Here is an 18,773-nt window from a genome sequence, read left to right as displayed (position 1 = left end):
CGGCGGAGGGGACCACCTCAGCCTCCGACGCGTGGTCGAGGAGGAGCGCTTCGTCAAGAGGAGCATCTGAGCACAAGCAATCGTCCAGGGGAGCTACGAATCGGTGCAATTTCATCGATACCTTCCGCAACAGTTCGCCAGGGAATCTCCAATCGTCGTCGTCCCCGTCGACGATCGCCGGAGCCGATCACGCCATCGTATTCAGGGTGAGCATACGCGTCTATAGCACATACTCTCGCTTCCTAGATCTGTCTATAGCTCGCAATCGCTAGTTGGCCGGAGCCCGCCGCCGCAGACATGTTCACCGGCGATGCTCCGGTGACCATTGGGTGGTGGCATTCACGCTCGTTTGCTCAGCATCGTGTATTGGTTCGAACGCACTTAGTTAGGATGTCTCTGGGGTCCCTAGCGGCCACTCCGTCGCTCGCCGGAGCGTCACCGACGTTCCCTCCGGCGAGAACGACGTGGCACCGCCACCTCAGCTTTGTTGACTGGTCGTTGCCCGCGTGGCAATTGAATCAGTCAACCGGCCCACCTGTTTGTCTCTGCGGCTAGATCTGAATAGGTACAAATAGCATTTTATGTTTAATTTAAAAACCAGTAAATATCAGAAACTTTTACAGAAATAGATAAAATTCATTTTAACTCAGAAAAATATAAATAATATATCAAAATGCTCACAAAAATAAAATCTATTCAAATAAAATATAAAATGAAAATGTGTGTCAAAGTAAAAATTCACTTATTTTTTTAACCTTATTAATTATGCCATTTCATTTGTTTTAAAACACAATTTGAATTCAATAATTATTTAAGTTTCGCAAAAACAAATAATAGCTATTCAGTAACTAAATAAAATGTTAAGATTATTTTTCTTTATCATAATTGCATCCACTTAAATATTAGTGATAATTCATAAACCATAATTTGCAAATTGTTATTTTCTATTTTTCTTTAAATGATAATAAATCAAGAAGATACTAAAGGCTAATATTGTTTTGGTAGTTCAAAACTTGTTTACCTAAACATCTTTAGTTAACAATTTAATTATTTTAAAACTTAATAACCATTGTTAAACCCTAGCTTTTAATTAAACCTAAATAGGAATTACCCTACTTATTAATTCTTGTGAAAATTAATAAAATGCTAAAACCATTATTAATTTTGTTTCAAAGTAATTAGTGACCACATCTCTATTGTCAATTATCATTTTAAGAGTTGTACCATAATTTAGAAACCCTCGTTTCAATATAAGTAAGACCTTGAACCCATTATTTTATGTGTTCATCCTTAATAGTTACAATCCTAAAACCCTAGGGGTTTAGTCCATATGATTATATTAACTTCATCTATACCTATAGAACCCTAGTTAGAAACAAATGCATGCATGATCATGATCTCCTAAAATAAAACAACATCACTTTACATATGACCATTATTTCATGTCTTTATTTTTGGTTAACACCTATATAATCCAATTAGTGCCACCTAGGTATAAACCCTAGCTTATTACCACATGTTATCCCCATTGATCACTATTCCTATATACCACACCATTAGGATCAACCTCAACCATCAAACCCTAGTAGAACCATAATGATGAACCCTAGTACCAACCTTAGGTAGTAATTCACATGACATGCTCCTATTCCACTAAACCCTACTTAGAAAGTAATAAACCACTTAGCTTAGAAACTATTAGTGATTACTTAGTGAAGAAAATGTGAATCCATAGTAAACCCTAACTCATAGCAACACCTTGACCATCTTATTTTGATATGATACCCATAATCAACCATAGTAATAAACCTGCTAATACTTGCTACATATAGACCAATTCTATTTAAGAACCCAACTAATTCCTATTAGAGAACTAAATGAATCCAATAGTAAACCCTAGAAAGCCATAGCTCCTATGTATAGTAGTTCTTATTCTTATTTAACATGTTCTTCAAAAGTTATTCTTTGAAGTACAACTGTCAATCAAACCATAGAAACCATAGTTCTTATTTGAAATACTTATTAAATCTTAATCAACATGTTCTTCAAAAGTTATTCTTTTGAAGTATAATATAAGTAATCATCAACCATGTCCTGTAGAACTTAAAATTGACAACTGTTCTTTACATTTTATTACACTACTATCCTTTGTGTGTATGCTTGTTATGTTGCATCATATTACTTGCTTATGATCTTAATATCACCAAACTTAATAAGAACCTTGTTTGAGAACCATCCTAAAAGTGCAACACACCCTAAAGAAATCTTTACAACTTATCAATCCTAAATCATCGAGGTTAGGTTACGCTCGGAACGATTGCATCTCATACTATGCATTATAGCATCTTTGCCTGTTCTTTAAACATTGTCCTTACCGGACAATGATGGTATTTCAAAATTTAGAGTTCTCACGTATCGAAGCTTTTGCCTGCATAATCTTGCAGTCAAGAAAAGCAAGTTCATCGCTTGCTCATGTCATTTGATTATTTTTATCAAACTATATGCAAAGTACTATACTTATCACTCATGCATCGAAAAGCAAAGTATTATTTTACAATTATGAATATGACTATGTGGTGCGCAATGGAACCATGGTATGTGTTGATATGGTGGAGGTTCCATTGCACGGGGTTTATTAACCTAGAATTAAGTACCAATGCCGTCCAGTGATTCTAGCGCCGTATATATCGTGTTAACCATAAGATCTATAATGTCTCTGGGGAAGCCAGCTGTATCTTTTCCCTCCTGCACGCCAACGGACTTGATAGAGCCTGGCTGGGTGTCGGAGATAACACTGCAGTAGGTTGAGAAATCCTTTAAAATCCCCATCTGTGTGGATGAGAGGCTCTACCGTCTATGAAGGATTGTTCATAGTACACCGGGGGTAAAGCCGTATGATCGGGAGATGTCTACCGGGGGTGTATGGATGGACAAAAGGGTGGGTTTACAGGGTCGCGGAGAAGGCGGTGTGGGCTTGGATCTTACACCTGGCCTCACACCAAGGAAGTGTGGACGAGAAAGTTAACGCCTGGTTCGCAACAAGGATAAGGTCTCTTATGGGAAAAGTAACGCACCTCTGCAGAGTGTATCAAATTGTGGCTGTCACTCCCTGTTCCAGGAAGGGAACTACGAACGCAACAGGAAAGGAACTCCATGAAGTTCTAGTCAACCTGTGAAGACTGACGGACATAGTTTTCAGAATAAAATAAACCTTTTGAAGAAATGTTTACAAAAACTTGCATTTGCCTACGACTTTCTGGTCTATGGCTGTAGCTAGTGCATGATACACCTATTTCCTAATATGAATTTGCTGAGTACGCTCGTACTCATCCCACTTTTAAATCCCATGCTTAGCTATGGAGTCACCGAAGGAGGAACTACCGTGGAACTCGAAGACAAAGAAGTCAACTGCAACAAGATGAAGAATACAATCAAAGAAGTCAATGGAGTCAACTTCTGCATCAGCTAGAGTGGAAACTTAGACTAGTACTAGAAGGGAACCTTTCTCTAATCCTAGCACCTAAGTAGCTAGAGTTCTATAGCCAGCCAAGTAGCTTCTAAGCTAGGGTTAGCAATAAGTTAGACTACGAGTCGTTCTTCTGGAGCTTTATTTGAAGTTTTACCTCATTGTACAGTAGGGGGCTGTGATGATCTTCTGTAAACAGTTCATGTATCCTTCTATAGACATGCCTTGCATATGTTTCTGTTGTACCACTCTGAGGGATGTAATATGAGTGAAACGGTGTTTTATTTGTGTTATATCAACGACTTGTGTACTACACCATGCAGTGGTACGCTGGATCACCACAAGATAGGGTGTGAAACTATCTTTTTCTCGGCCATCGCTTTCACTTGCATAAGTTCAATAGTTATGCCCAAAGCACCACGCACATCATTCTCACCAGCATCAGTTCATGACTTTTCTCAAAGTACCATAAACCACCAGCTCGCTGATACTCGAATTTTTTTTCCAGTCACGCTATCAACAGTCATGCACTCTCTTAGTTCCGACTGACCATGATCAGCTTTTTTTAAAATGTGAAACTAACTCCACCATGACTCGACCAAGAAGGAGATGTATGCCTTCATATATTGTTGTGTCTAGAATCTATTGGAGGACGGGTGTGGCTACACTAGGTCACTAGCACAAGTTAAAATTTCTCCCATGCAAAATAATATCATAAAAATCACATGATTACTTCAAGTTAAACGCGTAGAGGATGTAGAGTCTAGACATAACGTCAATTAGGTGTAGTCGTACTACCTTCTCCTCCTCGTTGGTTCACTTGGATTGTTCATCTAAGAGGTTTGCTGTTCACAGTGACATTGACCGATTAGTTTGGCTAGTAGATCCACCTGCGGGTGTGAATATCCCTGTAATTTATAAAACAGGGGTTGAGGCTAAAAAAAAAATTTTTGGAGACTGATACTATAAGTAATCATTGCCTCCACACTCTTTTTTTAGGAAGCCTCTCGACTCCTTTTAGTTTTTCCTACGGGACGGGGACACGTACCTGTCAAATATGACCTAATTTATTCTCACAAAATATATGTAATTTTTAAAATCTTCCCTACTAAAATTATAGATCTAACAGTTAAAAATAATATTTTTTTGAGATTTAGTTAAAATAATACTCACTGATAGAAAAATGGCCTTTAGTCGCGGTTCGCAACTGCCATTAGTCGCGGTTGCGCAACCGGAACCAATTAAGCGCGACAAAAGGTCCCCCCTTTAGTCGCGGTTGCTTACGAACCGCGACTAAAGGCCCGTCCACGTGGGCGCCAGCGTCCGTCGGGGTAGAGGACGTTTAGTCGCGGTTCGCCTGGCCAACCGCGACTAAAGGCCTCCGCAGGTGTAGGGTTTTAGCCCCCCCCCCCATAAATCTGGTTTCTTTTTAGTGTTTTATTTTAATTTTGAAGAAGTTTCAGTACACATATTCTACGCTACTATATACATGCATATGAATGTACAATTTCATAGAAACAAGAAGAATTCCAGAGGAATATACAATATATATCCAATCTCGGATGACCATATACAACTTCGAACAAGTTTCCATACACAATTTACGGCATCAGAAGTTCTTCGTCCTCGTAATAGTGTTCTCCTTTAGGATGGAGGACTTCCCTCACCAAAAATCCTGCTAATTCCTCTTGAATTGGTCGGAAACGAGCTTCTGGACTAAGCGTCTTCCGCAAGTTATTCCTCCGCACATTGCTATCCGACGGCTTCCGCTCAGAGGTGTGTCTCCGGATGAACTCACAAACATAGTATTCACATAGATTGGTCCCCGGTGGCTGAATATCCACATTAAGTAACCTTCTAAATTCTAGCTTATGTTTGAATTCACCGACCATTTCATATGAGAACCGTCTCCAAACCCTACAGGGCAAAGAAAATTAAAGGAACAAAGGAGTTATTAGTTACTTGATATTAGGAAATGAACGAAAGAGACCGATCGATATAAAGCTCAAATGATTGAAAATAATTACTTCTGCAGCATATTTCTCATGTTGACCCAAAGCTTTGAATCCATATTCAGAGAGTTCATGATGAGAACTCTGGAGGTGTGAAATTCAATTATTAGCAGAATCCAGTGGAACCTGCGGACACGATACATGCACAGTCATGCATAAGTCATCGATTAGACATACCATGCATGGAGTAAACAAAAGAGAATGTGCTCAAGACAGAAACACTCACCCAAAATGGTAAGGAAATAGAATTTGACTTTTGAGTTGCTGCTTTGTAAGAAAATCCCACAGGTCTTTGTCCACGTCGCGGGGGAATCTTTCTAACACATATCCATTAACGATATGTGGGTCAATGAACACAACATCATGGATGTTCCTTTTTTTGCATTCCCCAATCTTCATTCTGCATAATAGCGTACACAACAATATAGTTAGGACAATATATATAGTGCAGGCAATGAACGAGATGAGGTAGAAATAAATCACTTACAGAACGTAGCAACTCAGGATAGATTTGTCGAGCTCGCGCAGATTGAACAGCTGGAACAATTCACACATATGAACTTGTACATAGTAATATTTGAAGTGATGCTCATGTCTAACTTCCGCATAAATATATTCTTTACCGGCCTTATTTTTTATGAAACCATTGTACCAACGTAGCAGATTTCGCATTTGTGCTGGTAGATCCTCTTCCTGCACAGGCTCGACGAGAGGCCCATTCGGCACATATGTAAATGCTACCTCACTCATTGGCGCATCCTCAAGGCCTAACACTGCACGAAGAGTCATACAGAACTCGGCCGCTTTTTCTTTGGCACCCGTTACAGTCATTCCCTGTTCTGCCGCAACTGCTATGATAGTGGGGTCCATTAGTTCAAGGTCCATATCCATATCGGCTCTGAAGGACAATGTCATAGCATCCGGATCGGCGGCTTTCACTATGAGCGGGGGGATCGATTGTTTATTCTGTTCCCCGAGCTGGGCAACTTGTTTCCCGCTTTTTTTACTTTCTTCTTTCTTCTCCTCCAAGGCTTTCTTCTCCTTCTCCGCCAAGGCTTTCTTCTCTGCCAATATTTCTGCTTGCCTACGAAGTTCACGTCCATAGTCGTCAGGCATATTCTTCTCGACTTGGGACGGTGTCGTCAAAAATGACTTAGCCCACTTCTTTTCCTTCTCAGTAAATACTGACTTGGGCTCAGGCTCTCTTTTCGCCTTCATATCCACCTTTTATTTCTCATGGTGAGCAGCCGCGGCCGCGTTGGTTTCCTCGACACTACGTTCCCAAGGTCTCGGGATGAGAGGCTTCAGTGATGGCTCCGGTACCTTTGTGGTCTTAGGTACATAAGGGTCCGGGTTAATAGTCCAGGAGGAGGTTGCCTTGCTGCCCGACTGCTTCTGCTTCTTCGCCGGAGGTGGATTGGGGGCGGCGTACCCGCCAGAGGCGGACTGGGGGCGGCGGCTGCTTACCCGCCGGAGGTGGATTGGGTGGCGGCGTCGGCTGACGTGAAGGAGGTGTAGGTGAACAACCACCACCACCACCACCGCCACCACCACCACCACCGGAGGGGGGGTGGACTTGTTTGCCTTGGCGCCTCGCCTGGAAACACTATGTACTTCTTTTTCCATTGAATGAACTGGCGTTTGACATCTCCAAGTCTTTTCTCCCCTTCGGGTGTAGCATAGTAAATCTCCAGGTCCTCAAACCCTTGGACTATGTTTTCCACCGTGACACGAGCATAGCCATCTTGAATGGGGTTGTTGTGGTGGAGTGCTCCAGGTGTACAGGGTAAAGCACTACCGATAGCTACATTCGTGGAAATGTTCCCCACTGGATAATGCAAATCACATTCTTTCATCGCCTTTACATCATCCACGGGGTAGTGAGGCTCCGTAGCACCAGCCGAGGTGAAGGGTGCATTAGCATCAGCCGGGGCCAGCAAGAGTGCATTAGCACCAGCCGGGGCATCCGTGGAAGCCACGCTGCTTCTCCGCTGCTGGCTTCCGACATCCTTTGCATGATCTTCATGCGGCCCTGCATCCGATCTTTCTTTTGCTAGTTCATACACCATCTGCTTCACCTCATGGAGTTCCGATGCCAACTGCTCCACATGATCTGCTTCCCGATCCGTCTTTCTCTTATGGCTTCTGTAACCGTACGGGTCATCGTCCTGGGAAAACCCGACGGACCACGGAATGGCGCCTTTGCCTCGTACACGTCATGGGTGTTCACGATTCTCGAGGACATATGTCAGCGCATCGTTCTCTCTGTTGAACTTGATCTTCCCCTCTTGAGCTTTGGTCATTGCGTCAATAAGGTCTTGGGTGGGTTTAAACGATTTCTTTCGGTGAACACACACCCCTGTTTCCGGGTCTAGCGATCCCCCATGCCCGTACCACCAGCTTTTGGCCCGTGGGTCCCATCCCTCTGTACCTAGAGGGATTCCTCGCCCCCTCAGGTCGTTCTCCATCTTCTCCCACTTAGGCTCCGAAAGGCGGTATCCTCCTGGCCCCATAATATGATTGTACTCTTTCTTAGCCGCATTTTCCTTATTTTTTTTGATATTTCCTTGAAATGCTCCGATTTCTTTTGCCTCACAAATTCTGGCCAATCATCTTTCAGTTTCTCATATTGTCCATTGAAATCCGGATTCTTGTTCTGGTTGACATAGTCACGGGCTAAATTTTTCTTGTAGTTCCAGAATGCTTCGGCCATCTTCTGAAGAGCGAACTCTTTGACTAGCCTCCTCCTCTTACGTCCATCCGGAATCTCGTTACCGAATTCATCGACTTTGTTGAATTCCGGAGGTAGAATGAAATGGTCCATAAGCTTTCTCCAGCAATCCTTTTTCGTTCTCTTGTGGACAAAACTGAAACCAACACGTGCCTTCTTTGGCTCATTCCATTCCTGGACGGTGATCGGGACGTTGTCTCTAACAACGACTCCGCATTGGTTGATAAAATTTGTATAATGCTCTTTGGGCTCCAGCGGCCTGCCGGTTGCACTGACAACATCGATGGTATATGTTTCTCCTTATTTCATCGTCTTTGTTTTGCCACGCTTTGTCGTACTCGAATTTTTGGACGATCCGGCCGAGGGCTAAAAAAAGAAAGAGAGTCGCGCGCGTTAATACATATTTATTCAAATCAGTAAGTTTGTATCACCAGAGGCTCAATGTATATATATACCTCGCCGGAGGTGGTTGCTACTTCCAATTCGAGATCGTCGTTTGTCGACGGTTGATCTCCATCGACAATGTTCGTTCCTTCGTCATCACCTTGTTGATGACCTTCACCTTCATCGTCAAGGTTCAGATAAGAAGAGACATCCTCTTCTTCATCTTCTTCGGCCGGCACATAAGGAATATCGCAGTTTATGATGCCCATTATATGTTCTTCAGCATCCACATCATAGTTTGCCCTAATCGGGTCGGCTCTATCGTCCGCCATATGTCACTCCTGAAAACATGTAGTAAAAACTAATTAATTAAGTAAAGAAGGGGGCGGTGGCGGTGGCGAAAGGGGGCGATGGCGAAAGGGCGGTGGTGAAAGGGGGCGGTGGCGAAAGGGCGGTGGCGGTGCCGAGGACAACACACATAGGGGCCTGATGTCTACGCACGCTTCTATTCTTGTAGACAGTGTTGGGCCTCCAAGAGCAGAGGTTTGTAGAACAGCAACAAGTTTCCCTTAAGTGAATCACCCAAGGTTTATGAAACTCAGGGAGGTAGAGGTCAAAGATATTCCTCTTAAGCAACCCTGCAATTAAGATACAAGAAGTCTCTTGTGTCCCCAACACACCTAATACACTTGTCAGATGTATAGGTGCACTAGTTCGGCGAAGAGATAGTGAAATACAAGTAATATGGATGATTGTAAGTAGTAATTGCAATCTGAAATAAAGATGGCAGCAAGCAAACATGTAGCAGAACTTGTTGGAAACGGTGTTTCAATATTTAGAAACAAGGCCTAGGGATCATACTTTCACTAGTGGACACTCTCAACAATGATCACATAATAAATAAATAACTTCTCCTCACTTCTGCTACTTTCAAACACTCTCTTGTTGGATAACAAACACCATTCATTGTGTAGGGCTACAAGAGCACACCTCAAGCCGGAGTAAACAAGCTCCACAACATCCGGAGTTCATATTAAAGTAACCTCTAGAGTGCATAATAGACCGTTGCAATTTAGACCGAGTACTAACATAGCATACACACTGTCAACAATAGCTATGAAAGGGGGAATAGATCGCATCAATACTATCATAGTAATAGTTAACTTCATAATCTACAAGAGATCACAATCATAACCTACGCCAAGTACTACATGATGCACACACTGTCAACTTTACATCATGGAGGAGGAATAGACTACTTTAATAACATCACTAGAGTAGCACATAGATTAATAGTGATACAAAGCTCATGATCACATAAAGATCACACCATGGGAGAGAGAGATGAACCACATAGCTACCGGTAGAGCCCTCAGCCTCGGGGGAGAACTACTCCCTCCTCATCATAGGAGACAGCAACGGTGATGAAGATGGCGGTGGTGTCGATGGAGATGACTCCGGGGGAAATTCCCCGTCCCGGCAGCGTGCCGGAACAGAGATTCTGTCCCCCGAAACTTGTCTTCGCGATGGCGGCGGCTATGGAACTCTTCGTGGAATATGACTGGTTGATTTAGGGTTTTCGCGACGGGGAGTATATATAGGCGGAAGGGCACCCCCTTGGCCGCGCCGCCATGTGGGGTGGGGCCCCCTTGGTTCCCCTCTGGCCCCTCTTCGGTGCTCTGGAACCTTCCGTGGAAAATAAGGACTTGGGCTTTCGTTTCGTCCAATTCCGAGAATATTTCCTGTGTAAGATTTCTGGAACCAAAAACAACAGAAAACAGGAACTGGCACTTCGGCATCTTGTTAATAGGTTAGTTCCGGAAAATGCATAAAAATGATATAAAGTGTGAACAAAACATGTAAGTATTGTCATAAAACTAGCATGGAACATCAGAAATTATAGATACGTTGGAGACGTATCAAGCATCCCCAAGCTTAGTTCCTACTCGCCCTCGAGTAGGTAAACGATAACAAGGATAATTTCTGAAGTGACATGTGATGGCGTGTAACTCACACGTTCGTTGGGAACCCCAAGAGGAAGGTATGATGCGCACAGTAGCAAGTTTTCCCTCAGAAAGAAACCAAGGTTTAATCGAACCAGGAGGAGCCAAGAAGCACGTTGAAGGTTGATGGTCGCGAAATGTGATGCGGCGCAACACCAGGGATTCCGGCGCCAACTAGGAACCTGCACAACACAACCCAAATACTTTGTCCCAACGAAACAGTGAGGTTGTCAATATCACCGGCTTGCTGTAACAAAGGATTAAACGTATCGAGTGGAAGATGTTTGCAAAGAAAACAGTAAAACAAGTAGATTGTATGCTATGTAAAGAATAGGACCAGGGTCCACAGTTCACTAGAGGTGTCTCTCCCATAAGATAAAGCATGTTGGGTGAACAAATTACAGTCGGGCAATTGACAAATAGAGAAAGGCATAACAATGCATATACATGATATGGTAAATATAGTGAGATTTAATCCGGGCATTACGACAAAGAACATAGACCGCCATCCAACTGCATCTATGCCTAAAAAGTCCACCTTCAGGTTATCGTCCGAACCCCCTCCAGTATTAAGTTGCAAAGCAACAGACAATTGCATTAAGTATGGTGCGTAATGTAATCAACAACTACATCCTTAGACATAGCATCAATGTTTTATCCCTAGTGGCAACAGCACATCCACAACCTTAGAACTTTCTGTCACTGTCCCAGATTCAATGGAGGCATGAACCCACTATCGAGCATAAATACTCCCTCTTGGAGTTAAGAGTAAAAACTTGGCCAGAGCCTCTACTAATAACGGAGAGCATGCAAGATCATAAACAACACATGAACAATAGATTGATAATCACCATAATCATAGTACTCTCTATCCATCGGATCCCGACAAACACAACATATAGTATTACAGATAGATGATCTTGATCATGTTAGGCAGCTCACAAGATCCAACAATGAAGCACAACAAGGAGAAGACGACCATCTAGCTACTGCTATGGACCCATGGTCCAGGGGTGAACTACTCACTCATCACTCCGGAGGCGACCATGGCGGTGTAGAGTCCTCCGGGAGATGAATCCCCTCTCCGGCAGGGTGCCGGAGGCGATCTCCAGAATCCCCCGAGATGGGATTCGCGGCGGCGGCGTCTCTGTAAGGTTTTCCGTATCGTGGCTCTCGGTACTGGGGGTTTCGCGACGGAAGCTTTAAGTAGGCGGAGGGTCAACGCGAGGGGCCACACGAGGGGCCCAGGGGATAGGTCGGCGCGGCCAGGGCCTGGGCCGCGCCGGCCACCCCCCTGGCCTCCTCGTGGCCCCACTTCGTTAGGTCTTCGGTCTTCTGGAAGCTTCGTGCCAAAATAGGACCACAGGCGAAAGTTTCGTCCAATTCCGAGAATATTTCGTTACTAGGATTTCTGAAACCAAAAACAGCAGAAACAACAGAATCGGCTCTTCGGCATCTTGTTAATAGGTTAGTTCCAGAAAATGCATAAATATGACATATAATGTGCATAAAACATGTAGGTATCATCAATAAAGTAGCATGGAACATAAGAAATTATCGATACGTTGGAGACGTATCAGCATCCCCAAGCTTAGTTCTGCTCGTCCCGAGCAGGTAAAACGATAACAAAGATAATTTCTGAAGTGACATGCCATCATAATCTTGATCATACTATTTGTAAACATATGTAATGAATGCAGCGATCAAAGCAAAGGTAATGACATGAGTAAACAACTGAATCATATAGCAAAGACTTTTCATGAATAGTACTTCAAAACAAGCATCAATAAGTCTTGCATAAGAGTTAACTCATAAAGCAATAAATCAAAGTAAAGGTGTTGAAGCAACACATAAGAAGATTAAGTTTCAGCGGTTGCTTTCAACTTGTAACATGTATATCTCATGGATATTGTCAACATAAAGTAATATAATAAGTGCAATATGCAAGTATGTAGGAATCAATGCACAGTTCACACAAGTGTTTGCTTCTTAAGGTGGAAGGAGATAGGTAAACTGACTCAACAATAAAAGTAAAAGAAAGGTCCTTCAAAGAGGAAAGCATCGATTGCTGTATTTGTGCTAGAGCTTTTATTTTGAAAACATGAAACAATTTTGTCAACGGTAGTAATAAAGCATATGAGTTATGAAAATTATATCTTACAAGTTGCAAGCCTCACGCATAGTATACTAATAGTGCCCGCACCTCGTCCTACTTAACTTGGACTACCGGGTCTTCGCATGCCATGTTTCAACCAAGTGTCACAAAGGGGTACCTCCATGCCGCCTGTACAAAGGTCCAAGGAGAATGCTCGCATTTCGGATTTCTCGCTTTTGATTATTCTCAACTTAGACATCCATACCGGGACAACATGGACAACAGATAATGGACTCCTCTTAAATGCATAAGCATGTAGCAAAGTTATTATTCTCATATGAGATTGAGGATATATGTCCAAAACTGAAACTTCCACCATGGTTCATGGCTTTAGTTAGCGGCCCAATGTTCTTCTCTAACAATTTTGCATGCTCCAACCACTAAAATGATAGACCTTCAGACAAGACGGACATGCATAGCAACTCACATGATATTCAACAATAGTTGATGGCGTTCCCCAGAAGCATGGTTATCGCACAACAGGCAACTTAATAAAATATAAAGTGCATAAGTACATATTCAATACTACGATAGTTTTTAAGGCTATTTTGTCCCATGAGCTATATATTGCAAAGGTGAATGATGGAATTTTAAAGGTAGCACTCAAGCAATTTACTTTGGAATGGCGGAGAAATACCATGTAGTAGGTAGGTATGGTGGACACAAATGGCATAGTAGTTGGCTCAAGGATTTTGGATGCATGAGAAGTATTCCCTCTCGATACAAGGTTTAGGCTAGCAAGGTTATTTGAAGCAAACTCAAGGATGAACAAGTGCAGCAAAACTCACATAAAAGACATATTGTAAACATTATAAGACTCCACACTGTCTTCCTTGTTGTTCAAAACTCAATACTAGATATTATCTAGACCTTAGAGAAACCAAATATGCAAATCAAATTTTAGCAAGCTCTATGTATTTCTTCATTAATGGGTGCAAAGCATATGATGCAAGAGCTTAAACATGAGCACAACAATTGCAAAGTATCACATTATCCAAGACATTTTAGAATTACTACATGTAGCATTTTCCAATTCCAACCATATAACAAATTAACGAAGAAGAAACTTCGCCTTGAACATTATGAGTAAAGCCTAAGGACACATGTGTCCATATGCAACAGCGGAGCGTGTCTCTCTCCCACAAAGTGAATGCTAGGATCCATCTTATTCAAACAAAAACAAAAACGAAAACAAACCGACGCTCCAAGTAAAGAACACCAGATGTGACTGAATAAAAATATAGTTTCAGGGGAGGAACCTGATGATGTTGTCGATGAAGAAGGGGATGCCTTGGGCATCCCCAAGCTTAGACGCTTGAGTCTTCTTAAAATATGCAGGGGTGAACCACGGGGGCATCCCCAAGCTTAGAGCTTTCACTCCTCTTGATCATAGTATATCATACTCCTCTCTTGACCCTTGAAAACTTCCTTCACACCAAACTTCAAGCAAACTCATTAGAGGGTTAGTGCATCATTAATAATTCACTCATTCAGAGGTGACACAATCATTATTTTCACTTCTGGACATTGCATAATGCTACTGGACATTAATGGATCAAAGAAATAAATCCAACATAGCAAAAGAGGCAATGCGAAATAAAAGGCAGAATCTGTCAAAACAGAACAGTCCGTAAAGACGAATTTATAAATGGCACCAGACTTGCTCAAATGGAAAAACTCAAAACTAATGAAAGTTGCGTACATATCTGAGGATCACGCTCGTAAATTGGCAGGTTTTTTCGAATTTTCTACAGAGAATTATGCCCAGATTCGTGACAGACAGCAATGCTGTTTCTGCGCAGCGATCCCAAATATAACATCAACTTTGACATAGAAACTTTACTTGGCACAAAAACATGATAAGGAGAGGTTGCTACAGTAGTAAACAACTTCCAAGACTCAACAAAACAAAAAATTGCTGTTGGTAAAAACATGGGTTGTCTCCCATAAGCGCTTTTCTTTAACGCCTTTCAGCTAGGCGCAGAAAGTGCAAATCAAGTAACATCGAGAGTAGAAGCATCAACATCATAGCTTGTTCTAATAATAGAATCAAAAGGCAACTTCATTCTCTTTCTAGGGAAGTGTTCCATACCTTTCTTGAGAGGAAATTGATATTTAATATTACCTTCCCTCATATCAATAACAGCACCAACAGTTCGAAGAAAAGGTCTTCCCAACACAATAGGACAAGATGCATTGCATTCAATATCCAAGACAACAAAATCAACGGGGACAAGGTTATTGTTAACCGTAATATGCACATTATCAATCCTCCCCAAAGGTTTCTTTTTAACATTATCGGCAAGATTAACATCCAAATAACAATTCTTCAATGGTGGCAAGTCAAGCATATCATAAATCTTTTTAGGCATAACAGAAATACTTGCACCAAGATCACATAAAGCATTACATTCAAAGTCATTGAATTTCATTTTAATGATGGGCTCCCAACCATCTTCTAACTTTCTAGGAATAGAAGTTTCAAGTTTTAGTTTATCCTCTCTAGCTTTTATGAGAGCATTTGTAATATGTTTTGTAAAGGCTAAATTTATAGCACTAGCATTAGGACTTTTAGCAAGTTTTTGCAAGAACTTTATAACTTCAGAGATGTGGCAATCATCAAAATCTAAATCATTATGAGCTACAGCAATGGGATCATTGTTCCCAAGGTTGGAAAAAATTTCAGCAGTTTTATCACAAGCAGTTTCAGCAGTTTTAGCAATTTCAGGCAGTTTTGTGCGCTTTGCACTAGGAGTAGAAACATTGCCAACACCAATTATTTTACCATTGATAGTAGGAGGTGCAGCAACATGTGAAGAATTAGCATTACTAGTGGTGGTAATAGTCCAAACTTTAGCTACATTATTCTCTTTAGCTAGTTTTTCATTTTCTTCTCTATCCCACCTAGCACGTAGTTCAGCCATTAATCTTATATTCTCATTAATTCTAACTTGGATGGCATTTGCTGTAGTAGTAATCTTATTATCAATATCATTATTAGGCATAACTTTCAATTTTAAAAGATTAACATCAGAGGCAAGTCTATCAACTCTAGAAGCAATAGTATCAATTTTATCAAGCTTTTCCTCAACAGATTTGTTAAAAGCAGTTTGTGTACTAATAAATTCTTTAAGCATGGCTTCAAGACCAGAGGGTACATTCCTATTATTATTGTAAGAATTCCCATAAGAATTACCATAACCATTACCATTAGCAGAAGGATATGGCCTATAGTTATTACCAGAGTTGTTCCTATAAGCATTGTTGTTGAAATTATTATTTTTAATGAAATTCACATCAACATTTTCTTCTTGAGCAACTAATGAAGCTAAAGGAACATTATTTGGATCAACATTAGATCTACCATTCACAAGCATAGACATAATCACATCAATCTTATCACTCAAGGAAGAGGTTTCCTCAACAGAATTTACCTTCTTACCTTGTGGAGCTCTTTCCGTGTGCCACTCAGAGTAATTTATCATCATATCATCAAGAAGTTTTGTAGCCGCCCCCAATGTGATGGACATAAAGGTACCTCCAGCAGCTGAATCCAATAAATTCCGCGAAGAAAAATTTAGTCCTGCATAGAAGGTTTGGATAATCATCCAAGTAGTCAGTCCATGGGTTGGGCAATTCTTTACCAAAGTTTTCATTCTCTCCCAAGCTTGAGCAACATGTTCAGTATCTAATTGTTTAAAATTCATTATGCTACTTCTCAAAGATATAATTTTAGCGGGAGGATAATATCTACCAATAAAAGCATCCTTGCATTTAGTCCATGAATCAATACTATTCTTAGGCAAAGATAGCAACCAATCTTTAGCTCTTCCTCTTAATGAGAAAGGAAACACTTTCAATTTAATAATATCACCATCTACATCTTTATACTTTTGCATTTCACAAAGTTCAACAAAATTATTGAGATGGGCAGCAGCATCATCAGAACTAGCACCAGAAAATTGTTCTCTCATAACCAAATTCAGTAAAGCAGGTTTTATTTCAAAGAATTCTGCTGTAGTAGCAGGTGGAGCAATAGGTGTGCATAGGAAATCATTATTATTTGCATTTGTGAAGTCACACAATTTAGTATTTTCAGGGTTGGCCATTTTAGCAACGGTAAATAAAACAAACTAGATAAAGTAAATGCAAGTAACTAATTTTTTTGTGTTTTCGATACAGAGAGCAAGACAGTAAATAAAGTAAAACTAGCAACTAATTTTTTTGTATTTTGATTTAGTGCAGCAAACAAAGTAGTAAATAAAATAAAGCAAGACAAAAACAAAGTAAAGAGATTGAGAAGTGGAGACTCCCCTTGCAGCGTGTCTTGATCTCCCCGGCAACGGCGCCAGAAAAAGAGCTTGATGGCGTGTAACTCACACGTTCGTTGGGAACCCCAAGAGGAAGGTATGATGCGCACAGTAGCAAGTTTTCCCTCAGAAAGAAACCAAGGTTTAATCGAACCAGGAGGAGCCAAGAAGCACGTTGAAGGTTGATGGTCGCGAAATGTGATGCGGCGCAACACCAGGGATTCCGGCGCCAACTAGGAACCTGCACAACACAACCCAAATACTTTGTCCCAACGAAACAGTGAGGTTGTCAATCTCACCGGCTTGCTGTAACAAAGGATTAAACGTATCGAGTGGAAGATGTTTGCAAAGAAAACAGTAAAACAATTAGATTGTATGCTATGTAAAGAATAGGACCGGGGTCCACAGTTCACTAGAGGTGTCTCTCCCATAAGATAAAGCATGTTGGGTGAACAAATTACAGTCGGGCAATTGACAAATAGAGAAAGGCATAACAATGCATATACATGATATGGTAAATATAGTGAGATTTAATCCGGGCATTACGACAAAGAACATAGACCGCCATCCAACTGCATCTATGCCTAAAAAGTCCACCTTCAGGTTATCGTCCGAACCCCCTCCAGTATTAAGTTGCAAAGCAACAGACAATTGCATTAAGTATGGTGCGTAATGTAATCAACAACTACATCCTTAGACATAGCATCAATGTTTTATCCCTAGTGGCAACAGCACATCCACAACCTTAGAACTTTCTGTCACTGTCCCAGATTCAATGGAGGCATGAACCCACTATCGAGCATAAATACTCCCTCTTGGAGTTAAGAGTAAAAACTTGGCCAGAGCCTCTACTAATAACGGAGAGCATGCAAGATCATAAACAACACATGAACAATAGATTGATAATCACCATAATCATAGTACTCTCTATCCATCGGATCCCGACAAACACAACATATAGTATTACAGATAGATGATCTTGATCATGTTAGGCAGCTCACAAGATCCAACAATGAAGCACAACAAGGAGAAGACGACCATCTAGCTACTGCTATGGACCCATGGTCCAGGGGTGAACTACTCACTCATCACTCCGGAGGCGACCATGGCGGTGTAGAGTCCTCCGGGAGATGAATCCCCTCTCCGGCAGGGTGCCGGAGGCGATCTCCAGAATCCCCCGAGATGGGATTCGCGGCGGCGGCGTCTCTGTAAGGTTTTCCGTATCGTGGCTCTCGGTACTGGGGGTTTCGCGACGGAAGCTTTAAGTAGGCGGAGGGTCAACGCGAGGGGCCACACGAGGGGCCCAGGGGATAGGTCGGCGCGGCCAGGGCCTGGGCCGCGCCGGCCACCCCCCTGGCCTCCTCGTGGCCCCACTTCGTTAGGTCTTCGGTCTTCTGGAAGCTTCGTGCAAAAATAGGACCCTGGGCGAAAGTTTCGTCCAATTCCGAGAATATTTCTTTACTAGGATTTCTGAAACCAAAAACAGAAAACTTGACAAGCGGCTCTTCGGCATCTTGTTAATAGGTTAGTTCCAGAAAATGCATAAATATGACATATAATGTGCATAAAACATGTAGGTATCATCAATAAAGTAGCATGGAACATAAGAAATTATCGATACGTTGGAGACGTATCAACATGCTACCAACATAATCTTGATCAACACTATTGTAAAGCATATGAGATGAATGAAGTGATTCAAAGCAATGGTA

This window comes from Lolium perenne, chromosome 5, assembly GCF_019359855.2.
Source record: "Lolium perenne isolate Kyuss_39 chromosome 5, Kyuss_2.0, whole genome shotgun sequence".
Taxonomy (NCBI): domain Eukaryota; kingdom Viridiplantae; phylum Streptophyta; class Magnoliopsida; order Poales; family Poaceae; genus Lolium; species Lolium perenne.
The sequence above is the reverse complement of the archived record's forward strand: the minus strand, read 5'-3'. Positions refer to the sequence as shown.